The following is a 14,534-nucleotide window of genomic DNA, read 5'->3' on the forward strand; positions in this document are numbered from 1 at the left end:
CAGTTGGCAAACAAGTGGTAAAGAATGTATCGAAAGTAGATCCAAGTTACAGTTGGCAAACAAGTGGTAAAGAATGTATCGAAAGTAGAACCAAGTTACAGTTGGCAAACAAGTGGTAAAGAATGTATCGAAAGTAGATCCAAGTTACAGTTGGCAAGCAAGTGATAAAGAATGTATCGAAAGTAGATCCAAGTTACAGTTGGCAAACAAGTGGTAAAGAATGTATCGAAAGTAGTTCCAAGTTACAGTTGACAAGCAAGTGATAAAGAATGTATCGAAAGTAGAACCAAGTTACAATTGTCCAACAAGTGGTAAAGAATGTATCGAAATTAGAACCAAGTTACAGTTGACAAACAAGTGGTAAAGAATGTATCGAAAGTAGTTCCAAGTTACAATTGTCCAACAAGTGATAAAGAATGTATCGAAAGTAGTTTCAAGTTACAGTTGGCAAACAAGTGATAAAGAATGTATCGAAAGTAGTTTCAAGTTACAGTTGGCAAACAAGTGATAAAGAATGTATCAGCAATCATATTATCAAGTAATTTCATTACAACAGAACAATACATGATACTATGCTATTGTTACAAATTGCATGTCCTTCTGTCTGCCCTTATTTACTGGATTTAAATTTCAATTAGGTCAATTCATTAATATCCAAACATTGACACTTTACCAATTTGTTACAAATTTCATGATTTTGTTATTGAATTCACCTCTAAACATTTATTATATCAGTTCAAAGTATTTTCACGGGAATGTAATTACCTGTTGATTGAAAATGTAGTATGTTGAGGCATAAAAACATAGAATAATTGAATTAAATACAAACAGATGTTATGAACATAATAACATAAAATATTCGCGTATTCGATCGAAAGTTTAGAAAAAAGCATCCATTATGACCTTTGACCCCAAATTTTACCTCTGGCAGGAATTGCTATGTGCAAAGTTTACTGGGTTCAAACCTTAGTTGTTTGAGCTACATAATTTTGATGGAAAACAACTATCATTAGCTGTCTATTATTGGATTCAATCTCTTCCCTAAAAATTTAGGGGGGTGACACTCTCGAGTTTTTGTGTTGAAAAAGAAAAGTGCACACAGCACTCGGCACCACAATCCCATGTTTTTAGTGTTGTGTCTTCAAATTTAATGCTGAACCATTGGGGAATCCATTAGAGAGTATTTAATGTAGAAAGTTTCCATATTTTTACATAATAAGCTTCTTATTTTGTAAATAGTTTAATTTTATCATGCTCTATAAATACTTAAACAAAACCAATCTCTTCTCTGTAGGTTTACTCAAAAACACGTAAACAAAGATAAACAGAAAAAATGTGTCACCATTTCCTTCACTCTTTAAATACAAATTCAACCTGTAGAATGTAGACCTATGTTTGTTATTCTCAGCTCTTGTTTCTATAGCAACAATTTCATGACATTTGCGTAAGAACGTCTTAGCACGCACCAGGAAATTGAAATATCCCGTATGTAAATAATTGCATGCTTGCGCTAAATGCAATATTTTAATTCATTCGAGTTTTCTGAAATTATTATTTTTTTAATAAAAGCGACAGCGACTTATAGCTATAACTAGAACATAATCAACGATTTTATTATTTTCATATTAGAACGAACTAACATAATGATGTGTTCAGTAGATTTTAGAAGTGTTCTTCGAAACCACTCATGAACAGAGAATTGAAAACTGTGTATTTAAAACAAGTAATAAAAAAACGATATTGCATATTCAGAGGGCGCTGCTCTCTAAAATGTAGAAAGCTTGATAAATATATGAATGATAAGGTCTGCCTTTGAGATTTTGTTTAAATAATAGTTTTGGTTTCGTTTAGAGGATGGGACAAGGGAGATGGACCAATAGGTCCCATGTTGTCCCAAAACATTATATTATATATATATTATTGGGAAAAGTGATCGATTCCATCGCTGGTCGATTTGACTTCAGGTTGTTTTAGTTTTTTTTCTGATTCTAATCTACAGATTTGTACATGTTAGAAGCTTTAAATGTTTTGCTTCTATTCTGCAAGTTTTATTTTGTAACATAGGAAACAAAACTTATTGTTCTAACAATATTATAGCAAGTTGAGAAATGACTCATTGAAACTTTGGAGTAAGAAAAAATGAAAATAAATTGTATATAGCTAGATTATAAAATCCTTTAAAAATATAAAGTCAATTTGTAGCTGATTAAAATAATTTGGCGTCTCTTCTTCATATGATTTTTCTGAGTCACCCATTTTTTTCTTTCCTTGTTATGATAATCACAGCAACCTGAATCTTTGCCAGGGGATTTCTGTTTTTCTCTTGTCCTAACAATAATGGCAATCTGAATCTCTGTCTTTTCCCACCTTGTCCTAACAATAATAGCAATCTGAATCTCTGTCTTTCCCCTCCTTGCCGTAATAATAATAGCAATCTGAATCTCTGTCTTTTCCCTCCTTGTCCTAACAATAATAGCAATCTGAATCTCTGTCTTTTCCTTCCTTGTCCTAACAATAATAGCAATCTGAATCTCTGTCTTTTCCTTCCTTGTCCTAACAATAATAGCAATCTGAATCTCTGTCTTTCCTCTCCTTGTCCTAACAATAATAGCAATCTGAATCTCTGTCTTTCCCCTCCTTGTCCTAACAATAATAGCAATCTGAATCTCTGTCTTTCCCCTCCTTGTCCTAACAATAATAGCAATCTGAATCTCTGTCTTTCCCCTCCTTGTTCTAATAATAATAGCAATCTGAATCTCTGTCTTTTCCCTCCTTGTCCTAATAATAATAGCAATCTGAATCTCTGTCTTTTCCCTCCTTGTCATAACAATAATAGCAATCTGAATCTCTGTCTTTCCCCTCCTTGCCGTAATAATCACAGCAGCTTGAATCTTTGCTCGGGGATTTCTGTGTTACCCCTTCGTTGCCGCTATAATCACAGCAGCTTGAATCTTTGCTCGGGGATTTCTGTGTTACCCCTTCGTTGCCGCTATAATCACAGCATTGGATCTTTGTCATGTCTTTCTTACAATCAATGTCCTTACCAGTTGCAACTGTTGCCTAGACAGAATACAATACAATATCATAAGCTTTTGAATGGAAGAATGTTTATATGTGTCTCGAATTGTATTGGTGTTCAATATTTGTATAGATATCTATTTGATTTCCTTAGAGTGGCTTTCACGTGTGACTAAAAATTCATACTTAACTAACTCTGAGTGAAGTTAATACAAAGCAGTTTAGAGATGCACAACGTGGAGCTCATCCATAGTAGGCAAGGCCTAACGTGATGCCACGAACTGCTCAAATATTATTCTAAACATCCGTTTTAAGTTGTGAGGTAAAAATAAACAAGACACACACACACACATACACACGTAAACTGTGAAAATACCTATTCAACAAGCCGTGGGTATAATAAGCCTTAGCTGGCGGAGTGCGATATTTATTAGTATTGGGCAATTAAAGGATAATGTGATTTTATCAGTCTTATTATGACGTTACTACTATTTGTTTCTTCTACTTGGACCGTTAAAAGATGATGTGGTTTTATCAGTCTTATTATGATGTTACTGCTATTTATTTCTTCTACTTGGACCATAAAAGGATGTGATTTTATCAGTCTTATTATGATGTTACTGCTATTTGTTTTTCTACTTGGACCATAAAAGGATGATGTGATTTTATCAGTCTTATTGTGATGTTACTGCTATTTGTTTTTCTACTTGGACCATAAAATGATGATGTGATTTTATCAGTCTTATTGTGATGTTACTGCTATTTGTTTTTCTACTTGGGCCATTAAAGGATGTGGTTTTATCAGAGCTATTGTGATGTTACTGATATTTGTTTCTTCTATTTGGACCATTAAAAGATAATGTGATTTTATCAGTCTTATTGTGATGTTACTGCTATTTATTTTTCTACTTGGGCCATTAAAGGATGTGGTTTTATCAGAGTTATTGTGATGTTACTGCTATTTGTTTTTCTACTTGGGCCATTAAAGGATGTGGTTTTATCAGAGTTATTGTGATGTTACTGCTATTTGTTTTTCTACTTGGGCCATTAAAGGATGTGGTTTTATCAGAGTTATTGTGATGTTACTGCTATTTTTTCTTCTACTTGTCTATTCTTCGAAAACTGTAATCACCAAGGTTAATAAATATAATAGTTGTTTTAATTGCAAAACTTTAAAAAAATGTTTTAATAAATTTTAATAATTAATGATTTATGCAGCTATATTCTACAATTCTGCCTACAAATACTTAACATCACCTATGCAGCTATAGTTTTTCAAGCTGTCGTTAACCAACTGTTTAACAACATATCGAATACGTCAAAATGTAAGATTCTGTGTGCTTATGTTAACGTGATTATACAGTTATGATGAATGATTGAATTTTCTTAAGTTTCTTATCTCAGTTCTGTGTCTTTCGATCTTAAGATAAGTATAACTATCATATCTACTAACTCACAGTAATGTTCATATATCATGATAAGATAAGTATAAACATCCTAACTAATAACTCACAGTAATGTTCATATATCTTTTTAAACACTCAACCACGAGTATTTTGTCAATATTTTCCTTCTTGGAAATGTAATTTCCTCAGCAATATAGTCAAGAAGTTATTGGTTTCTCTCACAAGAGTATTAAAATCATACAGAAAAACAACAAACTATTACTTGTTAAAAATAAACACATAATGAGTGGGTTGTGTCTATATATATATAAAGCAAAATGTCTGTTTGGTGTCGCAGATTGTTATAAGAAACTCATTTTATCAATTTCAATGGAGTTTCATAAACACTCTTGGACTCTTCGTTGGTAGGATTAAAATGAATAAAAATCTATATCTCAGGATTTGCCTAGAGCGATGAAAAGCAGATCAACGTGACAATTTGGAAGGCTCGAAAAAATTAAATATTCAGTTTTAACTTAAAACAGAAACACTTTTCTCAATGAGAATAGTTTTCTCCACCCCCAAGTAGTTGTGAAGTAATCCCGAGAGCTTATACACTAAAATTATACACAGAATGGGCTTAAAACAAACAAACTAACTAATCCATGAGTCAAATCTGACTTTAAACCAAAAGTACTCAATACTTCTATATACTATAGGAAGTCCCCCTTACATAACCTCATGAGTCAAATCTGACTTTAAACCAAAAGTACTCAATACTTCTATATACTATAGGAAGTCCCCCTTACATAACCTCATGAGTCAAATCTGACTTTAAACCAAAAGTACTCAATACTTCTATATACTATAGGAATCCCCCTTACATAACCTCATGAGTCAAATCTGACTTCAAACCAAACTTACCCAATACTTCTATATACTCGAACTGGTGTATTTAAATGTTTTACACTCACAAAAAAGAAACCTATCATGCTATAGGTATTTGAAGAACTTGTAGCATTCCGCCACAATTTAATTCTTCATATTGTTAGCCGACACTGGGCAGCTTGTACATAATTGAATAAATAGAGTTGTTTAAACATTTGTTTAACAACAAGTAAAAGCTTGGAATGGTGTATTCTTTCATTGGATGGTGTGTCTGTGAGCCAGACTAGTTCCAGAGAATTCTACTCTTCATCAGTGACCCTGGACACTACCGCCAATGAAATACCAGACCAAATAAACAACTCTATAAACAACTCTTCTTCTGGTAATTCATGGCATGCGCACATTTCACTGAAGTTACGGTAGTACAAATTGCAACATTAAGCGTCCCTTATGTAACGTCATTTTAGTGTCTACTTACTGAATGATCGACAACGCACTACTGTATAGTGGTACGAGTGGTTAAAACAAGTGACCCTTCCAGGCGGCTTTCGGTCTCCTTTCGGAGAAATTATTCAATTTATCTCATAAACAAAATTTCGTTCAGCCTATAAAGGTATATCATCTTCTTGGTGTGACGTCGTAAATATCAATATGTAAGGAATACCGTTTGGTTGTACGCGTTATGTGAAAAACAACAGTCCCATGTATATTTGATTACTTTGGCATTAGCTAAAACAAAACGTAGATATGTAAGTAAAGCAGATGGATGACCGTCTCTCCTGAAACGTTGGAGTGAAGTCAAAATCGCAAACAAATCTAGGATTTTGTAACTTTATTGGGACGAATAAAAGCATCGGATCGTTTTACATTTGTAACCAGAGTAGCATATGACTTAGAAAATGTGTGCAATTCTTGTTTAATCTATTCATTTCCATACTTGCTTATTTTTTTAAGTTATATATTCGGGGAAATCTCCATTCGGGCCAGTCTTTTAATAAGTGCAGTCCTTTTGTTTTTGTCGTTGTGATTTGAAACCTTGTCTATGTGGTAAAACGTAGAACTGAAGAACATTCAGTTATGTAGTTCTAGAATCGAACTTATCTAAATAAAAAACAACTCAAGATAAAAACTCGCTCTAGTTAAACGAAATTAAATTAATTGTTTTACATATATGACCTGTCATTCTTAAAAACGATAAACCTAACACTGTTAGTTACTTTCTCTCCATTATGTAACTTAAAAACGATAAACCTGACACTGTTAGTTACTTTCTCTCCATTATTAACTTAAAAACGATAAACCTGACACTGTTATTTACTTTCTCTGCATTATGTAACTTAAAAACGATAAACCTGACACTGTTAGTTACTTTCTCTCCATTATCTAATAGTGTCAGGTTTGTCGTTTTAAAGTTACATAATGGAGAGAAAGTAACTAACAGTGTCAGGTTTATCGTTTTTAAGTTACATAATGCAGAGAAAGTAAATAACAGTGTCAGGTTTATCGTTTTTAAGTTACATAATGGAGAGAAAGTAACTAACAGCGTCAGGTTTATCGTTTTTAAGTTACATAATGGAGAGGAAGTAACTAACAGTGTCAGGTTTATCGTTTTTAAGTTACATAATTGAGAGGAAGTAACTAACAGCGTCAGGTTTGTCGTTTTTAAGTTACATAATGGAAAGGAAGTAACTAACAGTGTCAGGTTTATCGTTTTTAAGTTACATGGAAGTAACTAATAGTGTCAGGTTTGTCGTTTTAAAGTTACATAATGGAGAGGAAGTTCTCCATTATGTAACTTAAAAACGATAAACCTGACGCTGTTAGTTACTTTCTCTCCATTATGTAACTTAAAAACGATAAACCTGACGCTGTTAGTTACTTCCTCTCCATTATTTAACTTAAAAATGATAAACCTGACATTGTTAGTTACTTCCTCTATATTATGTAACTTAAAAACGATAAACCTGACACTGTTAGTTACTTTCTCTCCATTATGTAAATTGCTTCAAGCTTATCCGAATCCCACAGGAAGTAGTGACCGGGCTAGATGGTGACGTCACATAGAAGTCAGGCAGCGCGTAGCGTTCATGTTTGCTATGCCTGTGGCCCGAGCAGTAGTTTACACGCATCCTATTATTGGCGGCAGCAGATCCTGCTCATTTGTTTGTTTGTTTTTTTTTTCTCACTGCCTATGATTGTCATATGATGTTAAATATACGATTTCGGTTCTCCCTGGAACAGAAAGCTTATAGCTAACCATAAAGTATAACAACGTACACTTCGGTGTTTAAAAAGAATGTTGCATTTCCTGTGACGTCTTAAAAGTGATACTACACATCTCTCTCGGCCACGGAAAAGCCGCTGAATCAAATTGTTTTCTGACGTCGCACGAATAACACGGTCCACAAGCTCCGGAACTCCTGACAAATCCTGAACTCTTAAAGTTTCGCTCTGTTTAATCATGAAATATACTCGGCAGGTATACCAACGGCTATTGTGGGTCCAAGTCACACCGCTCTTTAACAACAAAGGGTCCATCTCCAACCTCTTGGTGAACGTAGCTCTCTTACTCTTCGTCGGACTTGCGCCAGGAGATTCAAAATCTCCCGCAGGAAGTATAAATGACACGGGAGCTTGCCCGAAGCGATGTATCTGCATAAAACCTACAAACCAGATGAAAGTTGATTGTTCTAACCTAAACCTGACGTCAGTTCCTTCAGTCATCAACCCAGAAGTTGCTTTATGGTAAGTCACTCTTATATACTTCCTCTCCTCATCTATCCATCTTACTAGTTTCCTCCCTCATCTATCCATCTATTTAGTTTTGTGTATGTGTGTGATGGCGTTGGCTTTATTACAACCCGTTATACCTGTTAGAACTTTAAGTAATTAAGTTGAAGTTGCTCATACTAAAAACGTTTATAATTTGTTCATTTTTATTTTTGCATACAATGATTGAAAGACATTTCCTATTGTTTATATAATTATCAACTGAATAACAATAATAAGATTCTTTTTCATGACGAGGATTTAAATTTTCAATAACGCCCCTCAAGTTTTGGTTACATTACACTATCAGTTATAATTTTTAAACGTATGAAGTGTGTTCAAACGATAGATCAGTATACCCAAGAACGACCATCTTGGATTGATTACAGTATCAGTGACCGTTGGGAGACAAGAAAGTTACACTTCTCTCAGTTGAAAGTAATGAAGTTGCGAGCAAAATGTTCAATCTATTAAAGATCAACTCTTTGGTTGTTTAATTCCAAACTCGAAATGTGTGAACGGGTCATTAAACTCTGTAAAACGCAAGACAATTTTGATTTCGTTTTTGCTAATGATAGCTGAAAAACGTGAGCACAAAACTGAAAGTTGTTTCTCAGTTGACCTCAAGTTATTGCTGACTTTAAAGATAAGATAACACATGCACCGAAGTTAGTGATCACTCAGAAAGGCTATAACTGAATATCTACAATTGAAATTAAAATAGTTACCTTTAAAAATGTTAAATAACTTCATAAATTTTAACATTGAGATTCAGAATATTTAACTCTATCCCTTATATTACCCTATGACTTTTAACTTTCACACTCAAAATTGCCCTGTGATCTTTAACATTCACACTCAAACTGCCCTGTGATCTTTAACATTCACACTCAAAACTACGCTGTGATCTTTAACATTCACCTTCAGATTATCTCATTATCTTTCATTTTGGCCCTTATATTATTCCATGACATTTAGCTGTCATACTCAGATTATTCTGTGATCTTTACCATTTACCCTCAATTACCCTTTCCTCTTTAACTCTTACCCTTATATTACCCCACGACTTTTGACTTTGACACTCAAACTACCTTGTGATCTTTAATATTAACCTTCAAACTGTTTCATTATTTTTAACTCTGACCTTCATATTATCTAACTCTAACTTCTAACACTAAAACTCCCTCTTATATGTAACATTTACTCTCAGGTTATCCCATGATCTTTAACTCTGACACTTAAATTACCTCACGATCTTAAACTTTTAACCTCAAACGTCCCCATGCCTTTTGATTCTGAAACTATCCCTTAACTTTAATTTTGAGCTTCAAGCTTTCCAAGGACTTATAACTTTAAACGTTCAAACTTCCCAGAAGCCTTTAACTCTCAAACTATCCCATAACTTTTAACTTTCACCATCAGTGTAATATAATTTTACAGACCTTCACTATAATAGTTAAAAAACAACCTGTATTCCAAGTGGAAATTTTACACACTGTACAATCTCTGAATGTAGTCTTCGACCTTTTATATCACGAAACATTCAAAGAATAACTTTAATCATATTTTCTATTCATTATGAAGAGGTTCCTTCGAAAAAATGATTGGTTATCGCATCGTGTATGGTTTAGCCCAAAATCTAAAAATAAAATATTTGTAAGTTTCGAATTTCTTTTGAACGAAATCATAAAGCAGTATTTATGCTGTATGCACGGGTTCTAATATAACAGTTTACAAATATTTGACGTTACGTTAGCATATCGTTATTCTTCTATAGTCATTGAAGAGAAAACTTTAACATCTATAACAAAGGCATTTTTACTGTGCCCTAAGCACAATTTAAAAAATTGAATTGTTATTCCTATGTTTATTGTATGTTTGTTCGTTTTTTGAATTTCGCACAAGATACATAAGGGCTATCTGCGCTAGCCGTCCTTAATTTAGAAGTGATAGACAAGAGGGAAGACAGCTAGACGACACCACAATCGACTCACAATATGAGGGTCGCGAGTTCGAATCCCCGTCACCGGAGATGCTCGTTTTTTCAGCCGTAGGGGCATTATTGTGTGACGGTCAATCCCACTATTCGATGGTAAAAAAGTAATCCAAGAGTTCGCGTTGGGTGGTGTTGAATAGCTGCCTTCCCTCTAGCTTATCATTGATAAATTAGGGACGACTAGCTCATATAGCCATCGTGTAGCTCTGCGCGAAATTCAAAATAAATCAAACCAAATCGAATAAAACAAATTAGTTACTTGTATAGAAATTTCTAACGTTGTTTAAACATAGTCTACTTTCAGAACGGAACGTGCTTGGTTTATCGGGTTTCTTATTTTGAAGAAGAAAGGTCTACTTTCAGAACGGAACGTGCTTGGTTTATCGGGTTTCTTATTTTGAAGAAGAAAGGTCTACTTTCAGAACGGAACGTACTTGGGTTATCGGGTTTCTTATTTTGAAGAATTAAAGGTCTACTTTCAGAACGGAACGTGCTTGGGTTATCGGGTATCTTATTTTGAAGAAGAAATTAATATTAACTTCCTATCAGAGCAAGTTAGAAACTCAGAGTGACACTCTAAAAATTAACCTGGCAATCGGTATAGCTAATTCAAGACGCGTTTCTTACATCTAACTTATACTAGATCTACCTCCCAAGCCCGAACCCCAGACTTGAACGTCCTAAGTCTATAAAACTATCGCTGACTAATCGGCTGATTCTAAATTCTGATTATACCATGGTTATTAATTTTCAAAGATACTATACCATATCTTAATACAGGTACAATGTTTAGTATAGTAATTATTAAATATTATTTGATAGGAAAGAACATTTAACAGTTGCATTTAACAAGTTAAACAACATTCGGAATAAATCTGAATTTGAAAATGACTAAAATGTGTGACATTTTTTATAATACAACTATTTTAAATACCTTCTTCTACGTTTTAGGATGTTCCATTGAGAAACATTTTGGCTTTAACTTCACTACTTTACGTTTATACTACAAAAGTTTTCATCTCAAACCAAATACTGATTTCTCAAAAAATCACGAGCGTCTTTTACGGGACTTTTCTCACATTTCAATAATAAACTCTGATTTCACACTCACATCACTTTATAACACGTACGTGACAAATGTTTTCTTTTTATGTATATATATATTTCATGAATTTTCAACTTGAAAAAAAAAGTATTCCACAAAGCTCCTACAAGTCTTAATTAGATAAAAAGCATCATAATTGTTTGTTTGTCATAGAAATTTGCACAGAGCTACACAAAGTCTATCCACGCTAGCCGTCCAAAAGCACCTACTGCCAACTTTTGGGACTCTAATTGAATAGGGGAATATGACTCTCACTCTTATAACGCACCCACGTCTCCAAAGTGCGGATTACGATTTTGCTGTAACGGAATAAGAACCGTGAACCATCAGATTCAGAGTCTGGCATGTTATGAACTAGGCTACGCTCAGCCCAAAAAGGTAATAAGTGTAAAAGTCGTTTTTCTTCTTCTGCTTTCTCTGCTTTTGCAGTGTAAATTTTAATTTCAGTTTCCACATCCATTATATGTACACGTTCAGAATAATATTAGATATGGAAACCGAAATAACAATCCTAATTTTTCTAAACCGTTAAATAGAACACGGTCGCTGTTGAGAGTAAAAGATTAGTTTTACTGTGTCAGAGAGTTTATGCCCCTCCCGCTTCCCCACAATGGCTCAGCTTGATGGTTTATAAGGATAAAAATCAGATTTTCATATATTTCGTGGGCTCAGCTCGGACAGCCCATTGAGCAGATTTGAGCCTCTACATACACAAAAACAATTTATAGAAGGAAATAATGAGAAATAAGGGTTTGCCTAAATTGAGGCTTCACTATTTCTTAAGGGTAGATTTTACGTCGGTAGTGACAGCAGTCTTATCTTTGACTCTCTGCTACGTGGAGTCTATGAATTAGGAATATTTAACCTTCGCTCGGATAATTATTTTCACCTATATATATATATATCGATTGTATCGCACTTTTAACCCTCTTCCCTAACCCGACATTAAGTTTTTACGTCAATTTTGATGATAAACTTGAAATTACAGCTTTTAATCCGTGAGCGGTAGAGATTAAATACATCTATTGGCCTGGTTAATGACTCGTAAAAATCGAGAGATTCGAAGATTAAAACATTATGTTAACAGAAATTATTTACTAATAGATTATCTTACTCTAAATGGCTTAATGTAAGAAAGCCAACTAACAGGAACGACCTTGTTTATACGGAAGTTGAGTACTCCAGATTAAAATAATTTTGTTGCCTCACCACTTTCGTTACAGTCCATGTTGCCTCACCACCTTCGTTACAGACCACGTTGCCTCACCACCTTCGTTACAGACCACGTTGCCTCACCACCTTCGTTACAGTCCATGTTGCCACGTCCAGTAATACTCTATCTGAAGACCACGTATCTTGATAATAGCTCTGCAGCGCAGTTTCCATTGCAAAAGACTCGGACGTAAGGTTGTCACTTTGAGAGTACACTCCTCTTTCTTTCTGCTTTCCACTATTCAGTACGTTTGCTTCAACAGTCTGATTGCAGAAAAACCCTAAGGCGACCTTAGCGGTATGTTTTCAAAATATTATGATATACCCGTTTCATTCTCCAACTGCTTGAGATATATGACGGTTGTCCTGATATGTTGTGGAAGTAACTTATGTATACCTGACTTGCGTCGCTTCATCAAATGGCGGCCCTTCTTGATAATCTTATTTTCTGTTACCTGGGACACGTGGATGGCTTTTTCTAGTGACATTTGTTTTCTTGGATTCTCATCTGTTACAAACTGTCGAACTCTGCTAACCATGGCACCAGTACGACTTATTGCAAGTATCTTTCCGGATGGTCTTGGTACCCTAATTGATCCACTATCCTTTGTTTTCCAATGTCATTAAATAAAGGACATAGCTTGGAAATTCTACAATACCGATCCGATCACATTTTTATAGTCTGATTATACGAATATTTTGCATTTGAAAGGGCTTTTACAAACCCTTCCCAAAAGCGATCAGTTTTCGGTGGCATCACACTATCTACACGCAGCGCCCAACGTCAGACTATGATTGTGATACATTCCGTTCTACCACGACTTTATATCGGCCATGATTGTCATGTGACTTGCTGACTTACATATTCAGAATCGTTTTAATATATCATATTCAACCATGTATATATAAGACATACTCTAATTCTCGCGATATGTACATACATAAACTAGTCTTACAATTTTTATATACAATGTATGAGAATCAAAATCCCTCATCCAACTTATATACATATATATGTATATATACAGATGTATCGTCTCTTATTCTAATATGAAACTGTATATATATATATATATATATTTGTTGAGCATATAAAGTTTAAAAATCTCGTTTTCACGCTGTGTTTCGTCGGTATCTTTTGGTTGAAAGACCTTGGTTCTCACAGAATATTAAGTATTAATTTTACGACTACTTTACGATTGTGACATATCACGAGAATTATAACCTGTCTTTATCCAACGATTTGGTCTTAATTGGTGAATAGATTACAAAAGGAGGATCTCATTAAGAATGAGCTGAGAGCAACGTTATGGGGTCTTGGACTGACAATTAAACCATGCTTGGGTAGTTGAGACAAGCTTTCCTTTCAAAACAAACTTCTTTTTATGTTTCATAATCATGGACGTTAATTGTTCGGTGTTTAGTGCACAAAACAAATACAAACACAGCTTCAGATCAAACCATTCATCATCCAAAATAAGATGTAAATTCGGTTCATTCACCAGCGTAAGATTGGGTTGTCCAATAACACATCATACACGAAACGAAACATCGTATAATCAGCATCAATGGCATTACGCTTCGTGTATACCAACACAATTCATCAGCTGCTTCATGAATTAATTATTATTACAACTTTGTTAATTACGTCCTACATTTCTCGATTATACGGTAGCGGATTTTGACTATTTATTCTTGCTAAAATCAAAGGTAAGCAAAATATAATTTTAAATATAGATTCATGAATGAAATCTTCAAATCATCTCTCTCTAGCTGTATGCTTATTTGTCCGCTTGTACGGCCATTCATCTGTCCATCCACTTATTTGTATGTCCGGACATTCAGTTGTTTGTCCATTTCTCCTTTTATCTAGCTATGAGCATGTTGTAACAAGAATGTTATTGCTATAATTTAAAACTTTTTTTTATTCTGTTGATCCAAACCTGTTTTTTTTTTTACTTTTTATCAGTCACTAGCTGAGTTACTTGGTGTTGCACGGTAAAAATTTAGATTTGAAATGTATAGATCAGTATTTTTTTCAGCAAATTATTCAGTAAACAGATAAAATCTGTGATGCGAGAAATAAAAAAGCATTTAATCAAACAAAGCTTTATTTGAAATTAAATCGTGTTTGAACTTGTCTTGTTCTTTGAGCCTGAAG

At 34.1% G+C, this 14,534-nt stretch overlaps 1 pseudogene; it reads left to right on the forward strand.

Annotated features, from left to right (window-relative positions):
- The first annotated feature begins 7,965 nt into the window (after positions 1–7,965).
- Positions 7,966–14,534, forward strand: part of LOC106459291 — a 98,192-nt pseudogene continuing 91,623 nt past the window's right edge.

This window comes from Limulus polyphemus, unplaced genomic scaffold (genome assembly GCF_000517525.1).
Source record: "Limulus polyphemus unplaced genomic scaffold, Limulus_polyphemus-2.1.2 Scaffold588, whole genome shotgun sequence".
NCBI lineage: Eukaryota > Metazoa > Arthropoda > Merostomata > Xiphosura > Limulidae > Limulus > Limulus polyphemus.